The following is a 14,237-nucleotide window of genomic DNA, read 5'->3' as shown; positions in this document are numbered from 1 at the left end:
GGTTAATGGTTATAAAAATTACCATTTATTTCTGGTAATATGACAACAGATTAAGGTCAGAAGGAAAACAAAAAGAAGCATCTCTGTGTGAGTTCTCTATCACACAGAATCAGAATCTGCTAACAGCCATGCAGGAAGTGACTGTCTAAAGACATATGTGAACATACTGATTCTAAACTCTTATGGGTGTGATATTCTAATTCCTGAAAATAGTTTTCAAATTCTATCATTTCAATTTATTAACACATTTTATTGATTTTCTAGCTTTAGTACATTTCCTCTATTCACATTTAGAAAATTTATTGCAATAATGTACACAAAATTTTAAAATATTTATAATGATATTGATTTTCCATAGCGTGGAAGGGGAATAAAAAAGACAAAAACAAAACTCATTGCCATTGAGTCTGATCCAACTCATAGTCACCCCTCCTTGAGTTTCTGAGATGGTATCATCACAGAAGTAGATTGCCCACCCTTCCTTCTGAGGAGTGAGTGCTGAGTTTCAACCACCAGGCTACTGGTTAGCAGTCAAATGCCTTAGGCACCACAGAAATGGGAAAAATAGGAGCTTCTATAGTATACTTGTTGTTTCATAAATGCACAGGGGGAAAGTTCAATAAAATGTGTTGGTGAGGCACAGCACAAGATGGAGTGAGAAAGCACTAAATATGGCTTGCATTTTTTAAAATAGAGAGAAACAGATAAAATCTGGGCATATTAATTTAGAGAAAATGCAAGTGGTAAGACTGACTCTGACTGACAATTAGAGAATAAAACAATTTCTGCAAAGTTTATTGCTCTGCATGTATTCACTATTTATAAAACATTTGTGCTTCCATCTGCCTCTGTTTGGGATTACTGGAACACCTGTTATTGTTTAGCTAGAGTTCATTATTAATTATTGGTAATGAGTTTTTAAAACTATAATTTGATTTTTCCCCCTGAGATTCAATATTTCCTTTATAGGTTATTGTCACACCCTCAAAAGTATTCTAAATTGCAGTGCAGTTCAAATAAAAAATATCTTATTGATAAAATGTGCTGACACAATGATGTAAGCCCCAAGTTTTGCTTTCTTACTCCATCAAATGAAATACTGCCGAGACCTTTTTTACATATGTTAAATTAAGATTTTATGCTTATCCCTGAAGTGAATTGAATTGTTCTTTCTAATTCTCCATAGCGAATGTGCACTATCCTGTGCTCAGTGACAGTGTCCACCTCAATTACAAAGACCATTTTAATAAGGCAGTATTAAAATCATGCTGTTATATCTAATTAAAATTCTTCTGTATTGACTCAGACTGTATTGAATTGATAATTTAAGGAAATTTTATTTAAAACTTTAGAGTAAACGTATATAACAAGTTTGACCTTTGGGCAACTAGAGTAGACAGATATCTACATGATATAATTTTAAGTTATTATGGAATCTGAAGATCTCCCCTCTGAAAATATTTCTCTGTTGCCTTTCAATAACTTAACAACCCCACCACTGGATTTCATGGTGGTAGATAGTCAATATTACAGAAGGTGTTTTGAGTACTTCTTAGCCACCTGATTTAGAGGAAAGGGAAATTGTGTTAAGGGGTGGGTATCAAAGAGAAAGAGAGAGGAAAAGATACACACACACATAGAAAAAGAGAGAGAGAAAGGCTATGAGTCTGCCTGTGGCGGCTTTCTTGAACTCTTGCAAGTAATAACTCGGTCATGCTCCTTAGGGTGAAAGTAGTCTAGTTGTAATTTCATTATGAGAGAATCATTAAAACTGGTAAAGGCAGACATTAGTTGGAACATTGTGAATCACCTTATGGTTTTTGTTCATTTCATTTTTAGAAAATAATTGTACAGATGGTCAAGATAAATTTCTTTAGCTTTATTTAATTTTACAAAGCTTCCAGTTACTCCAATTTCTTTTTTCATCTTTTAGGCTAAGAATATTTTTTCTTAAGAAACAGCCGTTCAGATGGTTTGATTCATTTAGGTACACACTTTGTAGGGAACACCGTGATTCCAGTTGGAATTTTCATTTTCCTCCTTGGTCGGCTTCCATCTGGGCCTGATGAATTATAGGGACTGCTGCATGGCAGATTCAGCCAAGTCAAAGAAAGAAACTGCATGGGTTGCAGACCTCTTTACACGTACTGTAGATAGGAAACTAATTTAAGTACCTAGTGCAAGGATCAGGGCTAGTGTGCTTTTACTTAATAATGTTAATATCCTCACCGCCCAGATTTTCATCTTTGTTGCTGTAAAAATGTCAAGGGGTGGCCTCAGCTGACTTCCTCTAACTTCATGAAGGGGAAAGAGAATCACCAACAACATCAGCAGTCCAAGGCTAATTCCTACGCTGCATAGGTTACATATGGTGCCACCCTCCAAACTTTGTAGCAATTCTCACCTTAATCACCCTCCTATAGCACTCTCTACTTCTATGTTAACCGGGGGAAAAAAAACAACAACCCACCTCACTGTCATCCAGTCAGTTCCAATTCATAGGGACTCCTCCTTGGGTTTCCAAAGTAGTGTCTCTACAGAAGTAGATTACCCAGTCTTCCTTCTGCAGAGTGGCTGGTGGGTTTGAACCTCTAACCTTCTGGTTAGCAGTCAAATGCCTTAGTTAGGCATTATGCCACCAGAGTTTGACAATCCACTGAAATAGCCACACAGAACTCACAGACAATAGTCACAATTATGGAGTGAATTAGGGCAGTAACAGATTACAATTCAGGTTCAGGAAGACTCAGGATTCAATTCTTTGATCAGGACAGCTTTTCTCTGGCCTTGACCTCTGCCCTGTTTGGTCCAGTGTTACAAAGCTCTATAGCTTTGCCTATTACTTTCTTTGTTTGCTTGTTTGTTTTTGGTTGGCTGGTTGTTTTTCTTTGCGGTTATTTGTTCCCATTTCACTAGCAAATATTCTGCCCAAAGACACTCACTGTTCATGCTCCATGGTCTGGGAAGCTCTACCTCATGAGAGTCTCTTGGTTCTTTTGGTTCCGCTGCCTCTACTGCTGCCATCTCAGTTCAGGGCTCTTAGGTCCAGGGATGCACTCTACTCTTGGCTCTTCTTTATCAGTGATGGTGAGACTCCACCAAAACACACACCTTCTTGCCTCTGGGATGGCTCATTTTAAGCCTAGCAGGATAGCAAAACAGATCAGTCGCCACATTAGTGTTCCATACACCTCATTTTCAGGGCACAAGGGTGCATGTACCTTATTTACATTATTAACAAGTTATCCAATCCTCTTGGTGGGCCACAGCACCTCACATGTGCACGGTCCCGCCTAGTCATCTGGTGGAAGTAACAAAGTCCATGGCTAGAAGAGCCATATTAAGTAATTGTTTTCACCAAGTAGCTATTATGATCAAAGTTCAATACAAGTTAGAGTTTATCTCTTAGAAATTAATCCGCCATTGAAAATTGAGCTGTCTGACTTTTACTTGAGTCAAGAATTTATGTCAAGGTAATTTATTCCACTTCCTGTATCATTTTTTTTTCTCTTAAATTGAGGGTACTCACCTATCAAAATCTTCTCTGACTATAATATGGTATTCTTTGCAGTCTGTATTCCAATTCTATGGGTTTTAATCTTCAGCTTGCAAGAGCCTCAAGGAATAAGTTAGTGCTCTCATTTTATTAAGATCCTTTTCTTGAACTTTAGTGGTTCTTAACTATATTTTTGGTTTGATCCCACTGAGAAGATGTCAAGTGTAATTGCATTAAAGGCACTGTTATTTAATGGTTTAATCTAATATATTTCAGAGCTCGCTTGGCTATATTGGAGAAGGATGGATAAATTCAACCTTGCTTTACTCTCTTCTGGGGAATACTTCTCTGAGATGGACATAGTTCCATAAAAGCATACTCACTGTCATTCCAAATATCCAATTTATGTTCACAAAACAAAAACTTTGGGATTTTTGATTTTTACTGAATTAAAACAACAACAACAACAACAACAAAAAAAAAACATACTGCCATAGAGTAGATTTGTCCTCTAGTGATCCTATAAGACAGAGCAGAACTGCCCCATAGGTTTTCCAAGCCTGTAAATCTTCACAGATTTACACAGAGTGATTGGTGGATTTGAACTGCTGACCATTTGGATAGCAGACCAATGTTTTAATGACAGCACTACCAGAGCTTCTGTTTAGTCAATAACTATTTGTTAAATGCCATTGGGTAGTTAAAAGTCTAGAAAAGAGATAAGATATGGTACAAATAATTACATAACTGAGGGTAACTTTGTAATTACTGCAATAGAGGCTCAAAAAATGCACTTTTCATCTCAACATACCAGGAAAAAATAGTCATCTTCACTTACAACCTGCACCCTTAAAATGTTATTTTATAAAGTTATTTTACAAATAATTTATAGAAGAATAAGAGGATAATACAAACTATATTGAGAATTTAAATATAGCAAAGTAAAATTTTCATTTCATTTGTTCTCTAGTTTTGAAGTGTACATACTTCAAATAGGAATAGAAAAGAAAAGAAAAGAAAAAAAAAAAAAACTTCCAAAAAGGAATTTATCAACTGTCATCCTCATACCCAGACAGGGAACTGGAAGTTATTCCCTTTGATTGACACTTGGAAGACCTAGGAAGAGGAACAAGATCGGAAACGTTGTACGAGATGACTTAGAAGGAATGAGTTTGGAAAGATCAGTTAGTAAAAGTCCAAGGAAAGTCAATAAAGCCTGATACAGAAAGAGGAATAGAGAGAATTAAGACAGCTTTAGCAATCTCTCAGAGGTAAAAATCATGAGATACAGAGAGCAAATGAGAGGGAGGTAAAAGATAATTCAGAAATCATTGACTTGAAAAACGAAAAACCAAAAACCAAACTCACTGCCATTGAGTAGATTCCAAATCATAGTGATCCCCTTTGGTTTTCCAAGGGGGTAAATATTTATGGAAGTAGATTGCCCAGTCTTCCTTCTGCAGAGTGGCTGATGGGTTTGAACTGCTAACCTTTTGGGTAGCTGTCAAATGTCTTAGGTACCATGCCAACACAGATCCTTTGCCTTAAACGAATGCCCTTAAAAGAGAAACAAACAAACAAAAAAAGAGTACTTTTCCTTAAGAGCACTTATCATCAGTTGTAGCTATTTGTTTTATTTTATTTCTTTATTTATTGTTTTTCTTCTTCCTTCAGAATGTAAACTCTTAAAGTCTGTGTACTTATCAGCCAGAAGAGGGCCTACCACATTCCAGATGATAGATAAATATTCCAAAATAATGAATTGATCAATTCATTCATTTAACAAATATTTATTGAGTGTCTATTATACACTTAAGGACTTAGAGTAGATGGAGCTTATTTTATAAAGGGAGTATATAAAAAAATCAACAATAAACTGATTTTAAAAACATGTCTCATGTAGTATGTTAGATGATAAAAGTAGAGCGAGGTAAGGAGGGTCAGCAGTGCTTTGAAAGTGAGTTTATTTTATACAGTTTGGTCAGATTGTGTTTTGGTTACCTAGGAGCTCTGGTAGCATAGTGCCTAAAAGCACTTGACTGCTAACCAGAAGGCTGGCGGTTCAAACCCACCAGCCACTCCTCGGAAGGAAGATGGGGCAATCTACTTCTGTAGTGATACTGCCTCGGAAACCCAAGGAGGGGTCGCTATGAGTCGGGTCTGACTCGATGGCACATAACAATAACAACAACAACAGTGCCGCTCTGACAAGAATATACCACAAATGGGGTGCTTGAATAAACAGGAGTTTATTTCTTACAGTTTGGAGGCTTTAAGTCTAAATTCAAAGTGCCAGGCTCTAGAGGCTGGGTGAAAGCCCCTCAACCTTGGGCTCCAGCTCTGCTTCCTGCTCCCGGCCCACAGAAGCTGGAGGTTTTTATTCACTGAACTGCTGACTGCCGAGGCTGACAAGCCCAAGGTTGACTTGTGATAAGACACAGTCTTGGTATTACCAAACCACAGGGCAGGCTATTAATTTAAGTCCATTAAAAGTCCCAAGATAGGCAGAGCATGGCAGGCTGCTGAACAATGACTTGGCTACATGCAGGGTTCAAACATGCCATAAGCTAGACACCATTCCCCAAGGCTTCTCCTTATATCCAGGAAGAAGACCACATCCCTAAGGCAGCTACTCATCTGATCATAGTAGATTCCTCCATGGAATTGATTACCGGTCTCATTATGAGGCATGACTACATCCAGCTTCCCAGCCACTCAACCAGGTCCAGCCAAGTTGATACACAAACTTAACTACCACAGGTTGAAATGCAGTGAAAACTAATATTTGGACAAAGGGAAGAAGTTTTCAGATGAAATGAACAGCATGGACATGGACAAAGACCCTATTGCATGACTGAGGAGCAGTAGGAAGGCCACTGTGTGTAGAGTGAAGTGAGGAGGAGAGAAACACAGTTGAGGACAGAAATTTAATGGAGGACCCAATCATCTGGTCTTATAAGGATTTCAGCTTTCAATGCAATTGACATGGAGAGCCACAGAGGGTTTTTAAAAGAGGAGAAACATGCTCTGTTTTCTGTTTTTAAAGGAATATTGCAGGTGCTATGTTGAGAATAGACTGATGGATAGTAAGCAAATAAAAAAGGCCACCATGAAGAGGTTACTGTAGTAAGTGAGGTAAGACCTGATGGTGGCTTGGGTGGTAGACACAGTTGAGCTGGTGAGAAGATGTCAGATGCTGGGTTTAAGAGATCATGAATGAATAAATAGGTGAAAGAATGAGTAATATGCATATAACCAAAGTTAGTATTAAGTATTGAGGACTAATGGGAACACATTAGGATATGTATACCAAAAACCAAACCCCTGCCATCAAGTTAATACAGCCTCATAGGGTTTCCAAGGCTGTAAATCTTTACGGAAGCAGACTGCTCCATCTTTCTCTGTAGAACAGCTGGTGGGTTCAAATCACCGATGTTTTGGTTAACAGCCATATGCTTCAACCACTGTGCCACTAGAGATCCTTAGGACATATATAGCTAAGTGTCAATTAGATTATCAGTAAGTCTGAGCACAAATATTGCACATGTTCTGTGTGTTCAGTTCTCCTAGGCTGAATACAGTAGAGGATTTAATAATAATAAAAAATATGACCTCTAGTTTTAAGAATTTGAATGGGCGATGATTTGAAGGAGAAACAGGAAATAATAAATTATAGAAAAAGTTTAAACTTGAGAGTTATATTGCATAATATGGACTTGAAATTTTAAAAGTTTCAGAGGAGAGACATCTTTGATTCCTGGTGATAAGAGATATAGCAAAAATCTAGAACTTGAAAGACAGAAAATATTTGACTAAGTGTTGAGGTATATACAAGGTTTGCTTCATTTGTATATGAATGAAAGTGAAAATAAATCATATGGCAGTGCATATGAAATAAGTATGTTTATAAGGCAATGAGAAGATCACACTGACAGGAAGATAAATTAAGATTAGAAAACACTGGGAATATGAGATGATAAATAGGTGATGACATATTACAGAACACTTGGTCAATTCAGAGCTAATATGTGGCACAGAAGGATTTTAAACACAACAATGAAGTAAACCCAGCATTTTAAAGAATGTAATCAGTTAGTGGGAGCTCTGGTACCGTAGTGCCTATGGCACTTGACTGCTAACCAGAAGGCTGGCAGTTCAAACTCACCAGACTCTCCTCGGAAGGAAGATGGGGCAATCTACTTCCATAGTGATACTGCCTCGGAAACCCAAGGAGGGGTCGCTATGAGTCGGATCTGACTCGAGGTCACATAACAACAACAACAATCAGTTAGCACTCAGCTTATCCTATTGGAAAGGAGAGTGTCATAAGAAATTAATGTTGAAATTCAATATGCTTCATCCTTGACAATTTAAGTTTGCATATAGAGTGGAGGTTTGCATGATATGTAGACTTTATGAGGACTCACAGTGAAATGACCATGATCATCTCCTAGAAGCATAGTGCAGTTAGGAAGGTGCTGGAACTGGGCTTGTTCACACCTTAGAATGAATCAATAGCGTATTTCCTTCTTTGGCTGATTTTTCTTCTTGTTCTCTGTTGTTTTATTTTTCCTCTTCAGAGGTAGTCAGCCAATGCACTGAAATTGCAGGCAAGGCAGAGCGGTGTGGTTTAGGTGCATAAGCTCTAGAGCAAGAATCCATCAGTTCAATCTAGGCCCTAAAAGTTGCTCAAAATATGACTTCAGGCAAGTTAGTCAATCTCTTTAGTTCTCCATTTCCTCCTGTGAAAAGTAGATTGGTAATGGAATTGTTGCAAGGAATAAAAGAACAGATGGCCAAAGAGCACTTGGGGGTAAGTGGCTCTCTTATATGTTAGCTCTTTTTTACTAATTGAATACATATCTAGTAATTGATACAAGTGCAAATTTGAGGGTTGTTAGGAGCCATTGAATTGGCTGTGACTGGCAGAGACCCTGTATACAATGGAATGAAACACTGCCTGGTCCTGCATCATCCTCATAATCCTTGCTATGCTTGAGCCCATCACTACAGTCACTGCATCAATCCATCTCCTTGAGAGTTTTCTCCTTTTTTGCTGACCCTTCTACTTTACTAAGCATGATACTCTTCTCCAGAACCAATCCCTTCTGTCAATTTTGATTGGGAGAAGTTTGATTGGGAGAGAAAAATATTTTTTTTTCAGAAGATTATCAGTAAATAACATATCAGACAAATTTTGCCCCATTCTAGCCATGTGTCTTCTCTAAGCCTTGATTATATTATTTATATAATGTAGATAATAAAATTACCTAATTCACAGTGTTCTATTGAGGACCATGTAAAAAATCCCACAGTACATGCATACAATGAGTTTGGTTTAAGTGTCTTCTGAGTACTAGGCTCTATGTTAGACTTTGCAAATATAGCAGTGAATAAGATGTGCATTGTGCCTACCTCATGAAGAGTTTATAGCTACCTATCAGGTATACAGCAGGTATTCAGAAAATCTTAGTTATTGTTATTATTATTAAAATAGAAGAAATATGTTATTCAAATTTATTTTTCAAAGTTATTTTTCTATTTAAATAATCATGTTTCTGCTTCCATTTTTGAAAAACCTATGTTATTGAGGCTAAGATATATAATAATAAAGTATCCTATTCTATTTAGTTGATCAGAATCAACTTACTGACAATGAGTTTTTATTTTTATCATTATTATCCCATTTACAAACTTAAAATCTGATTTTGTGCAGCAGAATGCCTCCAATAGTGTTTATAAATGAACTTTTTCGTAAGTGGGGAGATAGGAAGAATAGAAGTATGCCTTATTTTAATTGAATCAAAATAACAGCTAAATGAAAGTTTCTGTAAAATAATGATGGCATTTTGCACTTAGAAAATGTGCTAGGTCTCCAAATTGAGAGAAAATTCTCAATAGCCCTAAAAACCAGATTAACAGTGATAAAAAAAAGAGTTATGCCAAAGGGCTCTATGATGTTATATTATGAGAAATCTTGATGTACAACATTTCTCTAAAGAGTAACATATTTTACCCTTTTTGTGTGTTGTAAAGTAGGTTACCTGTTGAATCTTATCGGTACACTCTTTTAGTTCAAGAATGGGACCTTTTGACCTCTTGCTAGGACTCATCAGAGTCTAGAATATGCTCATTCTTGTTTAATATACTAAAGAGCAAAGTCTTGGCTTTCCCCTGTTATCTGGTAACAAAAACCACTAGTGATACAGCTTTCACAGAATGAACTGAATGAAGAAAGATTACAGAGAGGGCAATTAAGAGAGAAAAAGGCTGAAGCCATGGAGTAGGAGGGGACAGAATCAAGTACAATGACAAGTGCTAAAATATGAATTAATTATATAAGAAAAATCCAAATGATCATTGGCAAATTACTTAATTTCTCTGGCTCTCTTTTCTCATCTATAAAATAGGATAATAGACTTTACTTGCTAGGATTATTATATGCAGTTAAATCACACACACACACACACACACACACTTTAACAATGCTGCTTAAATACAGCAAGCACTAGTTAAATGGTTAGTGGTAAGAGTGGTGATTGCAGGTACAGGAACATTGTGGTTTTCTACCTACTACTTCATATATCATTTTCGTTTAGTTATCATATATCATTATCATTCCCCAACAGCCAGTTTTTCTTTACCATCTTATATACATCTTTGAGAAACATTACACTTTAAATCCCCACTGCCTCATACCTTGCCAGATACACAACATGTTTATTAAATTGAATTCACAACACATAGCATTTATCTCAATGGAAAAAAAGAAAAATGGTGAGCATCCCAGAGCAGCCCTCTTTATTTATTCCTAGAAAAAATCTTGTTATTTAAAAAGATGACAGGTTTCTAAGCATTGCAAATAAGCTCTGCGTAAAGATTTCTTAAAGGAGTTATTGGTAGTTTCTTTAGACACAGAGGCTCAGAATTACTGTTTTGGTGAGTGCATCAGTAAACTGCAGGCAGCATATAGAATTAGGCAGAAGTAAGAGAAAAAAGAGAGTGCTTACATTTAATTATGGGAGTACACAGTCCCTGGGCTTGGCATACCCACCATGAGAATTGCCTTCTGATTATTTGAAGTCTGTGGAAGCTGTTCAAGATAAGTGTATCACATTGTCGTATTTGTCTAAACAAATCCATTGAACATTGTAGTCACTATAAATAACTGGAACATACAGAAAAATAGATCTGAACACTACTGAGCAGATGTGGCCCCGCGATGCTGCTAGTACTTTCCTAGTCAAGGGATTTAGGCTTCTGGGGAACACTAGCACACATGACAGTGAGTTTCTCTTCTCAATACAGTGTTATACGACTTTACTCTGTTTCCAGAAAGGAGAAGAAAATGAAGGTCTAAGTTTTCGTTTTCCTCATGTTCTCAGAATTTTGTTTCTGACCTCCTGGAGATAGGTTTCAGGCTCTATAAGAATATCTTTACTACGAGAACATTTTCATTAAAGTATACTTTTAGTCTAGCCTTGCCACTGTTAACGGCATGAAACTGCTCCTAGACAAGAATAAATTTCTTCTCAGGTAACCTACTGGGACTATTCAAAGCATGTTCTAAAATAGTCTGAAAGGAACAAATAATACAGAGTAATTTGAATTGCTGCATGACAAGCAGGAAAATTAAGGCTTAATCAGAGAATTATCCAACTAATTAGGTGTTATTTATTAATGTGTCATGTCTTGTAATAATCTTATCTGTCAGTTTATATGCAAGAGTGAGGATTAAAAAAAGAATTCTAGTAATTTCTGTGACTATATTCCCCCAGCACTGCTCAAAGTTTCACTTGGGTGGCCACATGGATAAAGAATAGAGATCTTAAACTCTTTCTAGCCATTTAAGTAAACGCATGACTCTTATCTCTGTCCTAAACAAGGCTGATTTTAAAGATGGAAATAATAAATATGGCTCATACCTGTTTGGTTTATATATATATATATATATATATATATATAACTAATGACTACTTTCAGAGAGATAAATATTATCCTCTTCCATAGCTTTTTCTTGTACAGGATTTTTGTGTTTGCACAAGTTGATAAGAATAATGGGTTTTGCGACATTAACATTACTGATTGCCGCTGTTCTGCCAGTTCTTTGATATTTGTTGCTCAGTTCTGACTGCTATTCTAGCCAAATATGTTTCACATTTTTGTTTTCCAAAATGTTCTATTTTAATATACAAAAGAACTGTTATTATCAAATAGTAGTAATAATGTTTCTACATTTGAAGACAATCTATTTTGACTGTCTACATCACCATCATTCAAATTGATATGCTTAAACTTGTCCTATTAATCAACCTCACAGTAGTGAATTTCCAGTACCTATTCAGTGCTGATGGTCACAACATGAATTTCAAAACTAAAGGAGGTAACAATTTAGTTAGAAATTATCACAAATAAAACAATGGACAGTATAAATCTCTTGGCAGATTTAAATGAAAGATGGTAATGCTTACATAATAAATCATGTGACACAGGTTATATTACAGAATGGTATAGTGGAGAGGGCCAGTGCAATTAGGACAAGATTCATCAAGGTGTTTTCACTATATTTCCCAGAAGTTTACATTCAGTTTTATTGTTCTTGTTGTTATTAATTACTTCCAGTGAGTTTTGTATTTATTTTTATTTAGATGCTCCGGCTTTTCATCTCAAAGGAGAAAAAAAAAGGTCATATAATTAGGTGCACTTTTTAAAATTAATAATGTTGATAGATGCTGTCACGTCGGTTCCAACTCATAGCAAGTCTATGTAAAGCTGAACCAAAGGCTGCCCAGCCCTATGCCATCCTCACCAGCGCTGCTATCTTTGACCCTATCATTGCATTCACTGGGCCAATCTATCTCATCGAGGCTCTTCCATTTTTTGGCTTGACCCACTACAAGCATGATGTCCTTTTTCAGGGACTGGTCCCTTCTGACAACATGACCAAAGTACAGAAGTCTGGCCATGCTCACTCCTAAGGAGCTTTCTGGCTATACTTTGAAGAAAGATTTGTCTGTTCTCTGGCAGTTTGTGGTATTCTCAGTATTCTTTGCCAAAACCATATTTCAAAGGAATCAATTTTCCTTCAGTCTTCCTTATTCATTGTCCAGCCTTCACATGCTTAGAGGTAATTGAAAATACCATGGCTTGGGTTAAGTACACCTTAGTCTTCAAAGGATATCTTTCTTTTTTTTTTTTTTTTTAACATTTTAAAAGAGATCTTCTGTAGCTGATTTGCCCAATGTAATGCATCTTTTGATTTCTTGACTGCTGCTTCCATGGGTGTTGATTGTGGATCCAAGTAAAATGAAATCCTTGACAACTTGAGTCTTTTATCATGATGTTGCTTATTGGACCAGTTGTGAGATTTTTGTTTTGTTTATGTTGAGCTGTAATCCATACTGATGGTTGTAGTCTTTGGTCTTCATCAGTAAGTGCTTGAAGTCATCTTCACTTTCAGTAAGCAAGGTTATGTCATCTGCTTATAACAGGTTGTTAATGAATCTTCTTCCAATCCTGATGCCATGTCCTTCTAGTATTATTTGTTGAGCATACAGATTGAATAAATATGGTGAAAGCATACAACTTTGATGCATACCTTTCCTGATTTTAAACCATGCAATGTACCCTTTTTCTGTCTGAACAGCTGCATCTTGGTCTATATACAGGTTTCACAGGTGCATAATTAAGGGTTCTGGAATTCCCATTCTTGGCAATGTTATCCATAATTTATTATGATCCACATATGCCTTTGCATCGTAAATAAAACACAGGTAAATATCTGTTTGGTGTTTTCTGCTTCCATCCAAGATCCATCTGACATCACCAGTGACACCTCTCGTCTCACATCCTCTTCTCCATCTGGTTTGAATTTCTAGAATGTATTGCTACAACCATTTTTCATTCTCTTCGGCAAAATTGTATTTTATTGTGTTAGTATTAGTGATATTGTTTGATAATTTCTGCATTCTGTCTGATCACCTTTCTTTGGAATGGACATAAACATGGATCTTTCAAGTTGGTTGGCCAAGAAGCTGTCTTCCAAATTTCTTGGCATAGATAAGTGACAGTTCCAAGCATTGCATCTGTTTACTGAAACATCTCGATTGGTATGCTGTCAATTCCTGATACTTCGCCAATGCCTTCAGTGCAGCTTGGACTTCTTTCATCAATACCATTGATTGGTGATCATACACTACCTCCTGCAATGGTAAAACGTTCACCAATTTTTTGTATTATTCGTAATGCCAAGTGAGAAATCAATAAAGAGTAAAATCTAAACAAAGTTACACTGCACAATATAGATAGTAACCGCACCACTATTTCCTTTCAAATTAGACCCAATTACACTTTAATGGCTGTCTGTTGTCCTTCATACTTAATTATTTATATTACATTTTATAAGTCCTTATTACTCTATTTTATTCAATATTTCACCTGTAGAATTGGCATGTGCTTTCTTGAACAAAAACAAACAAAAATAAAACTTGTCACCTAAAAACCACTTTCTGCTGTAACCATCTACTGTGTAATTAAGAGCACATGCTCAGTGGACAAGATTCATTTGAAACAGTTGGAATCTCCTATAGAAAATGAGGGGAAGTAGAGATGGAAAATCCACCAGTACAGTCATATTGAAGCACTCTGTGAAAAAGAACTTAATGATTTAATATTCTTTTCTATGGTCATGATGTGTGGTGTAAACCTTTTCCATTCTCTATTATTCATGACAATAATTACA

The 14,237-nt window shown here is 36.4% G+C and overlaps 1 protein-coding gene across 1 annotated transcript in view; it reads left to right on the top strand.

The window, feature by feature from the left end:
• Positions 1-14,237, top strand: part of TRDN (triadin) — a 164,992-nt gene that overhangs the window by 127,399 nt on the left and 23,356 nt on the right. The gene's annotated exons all lie outside the window — the stretch shown is intronic.

The sequence above is a fragment of the Orycteropus afer genome, unplaced genomic scaffold (genome assembly GCF_000298275.1).
Source record: "Orycteropus afer afer isolate SDZICR_OR568_19922 unplaced genomic scaffold, OryAfe1.0 scaffold00506, whole genome shotgun sequence".
Lineage (NCBI taxonomy): Eukaryota > Metazoa > Chordata > Mammalia > Tubulidentata > Orycteropodidae > Orycteropus > Orycteropus afer.
The sequence above is the reverse complement of the archived record's forward strand: the minus strand, read 5'-3'. Positions and strand labels throughout refer to the sequence as shown.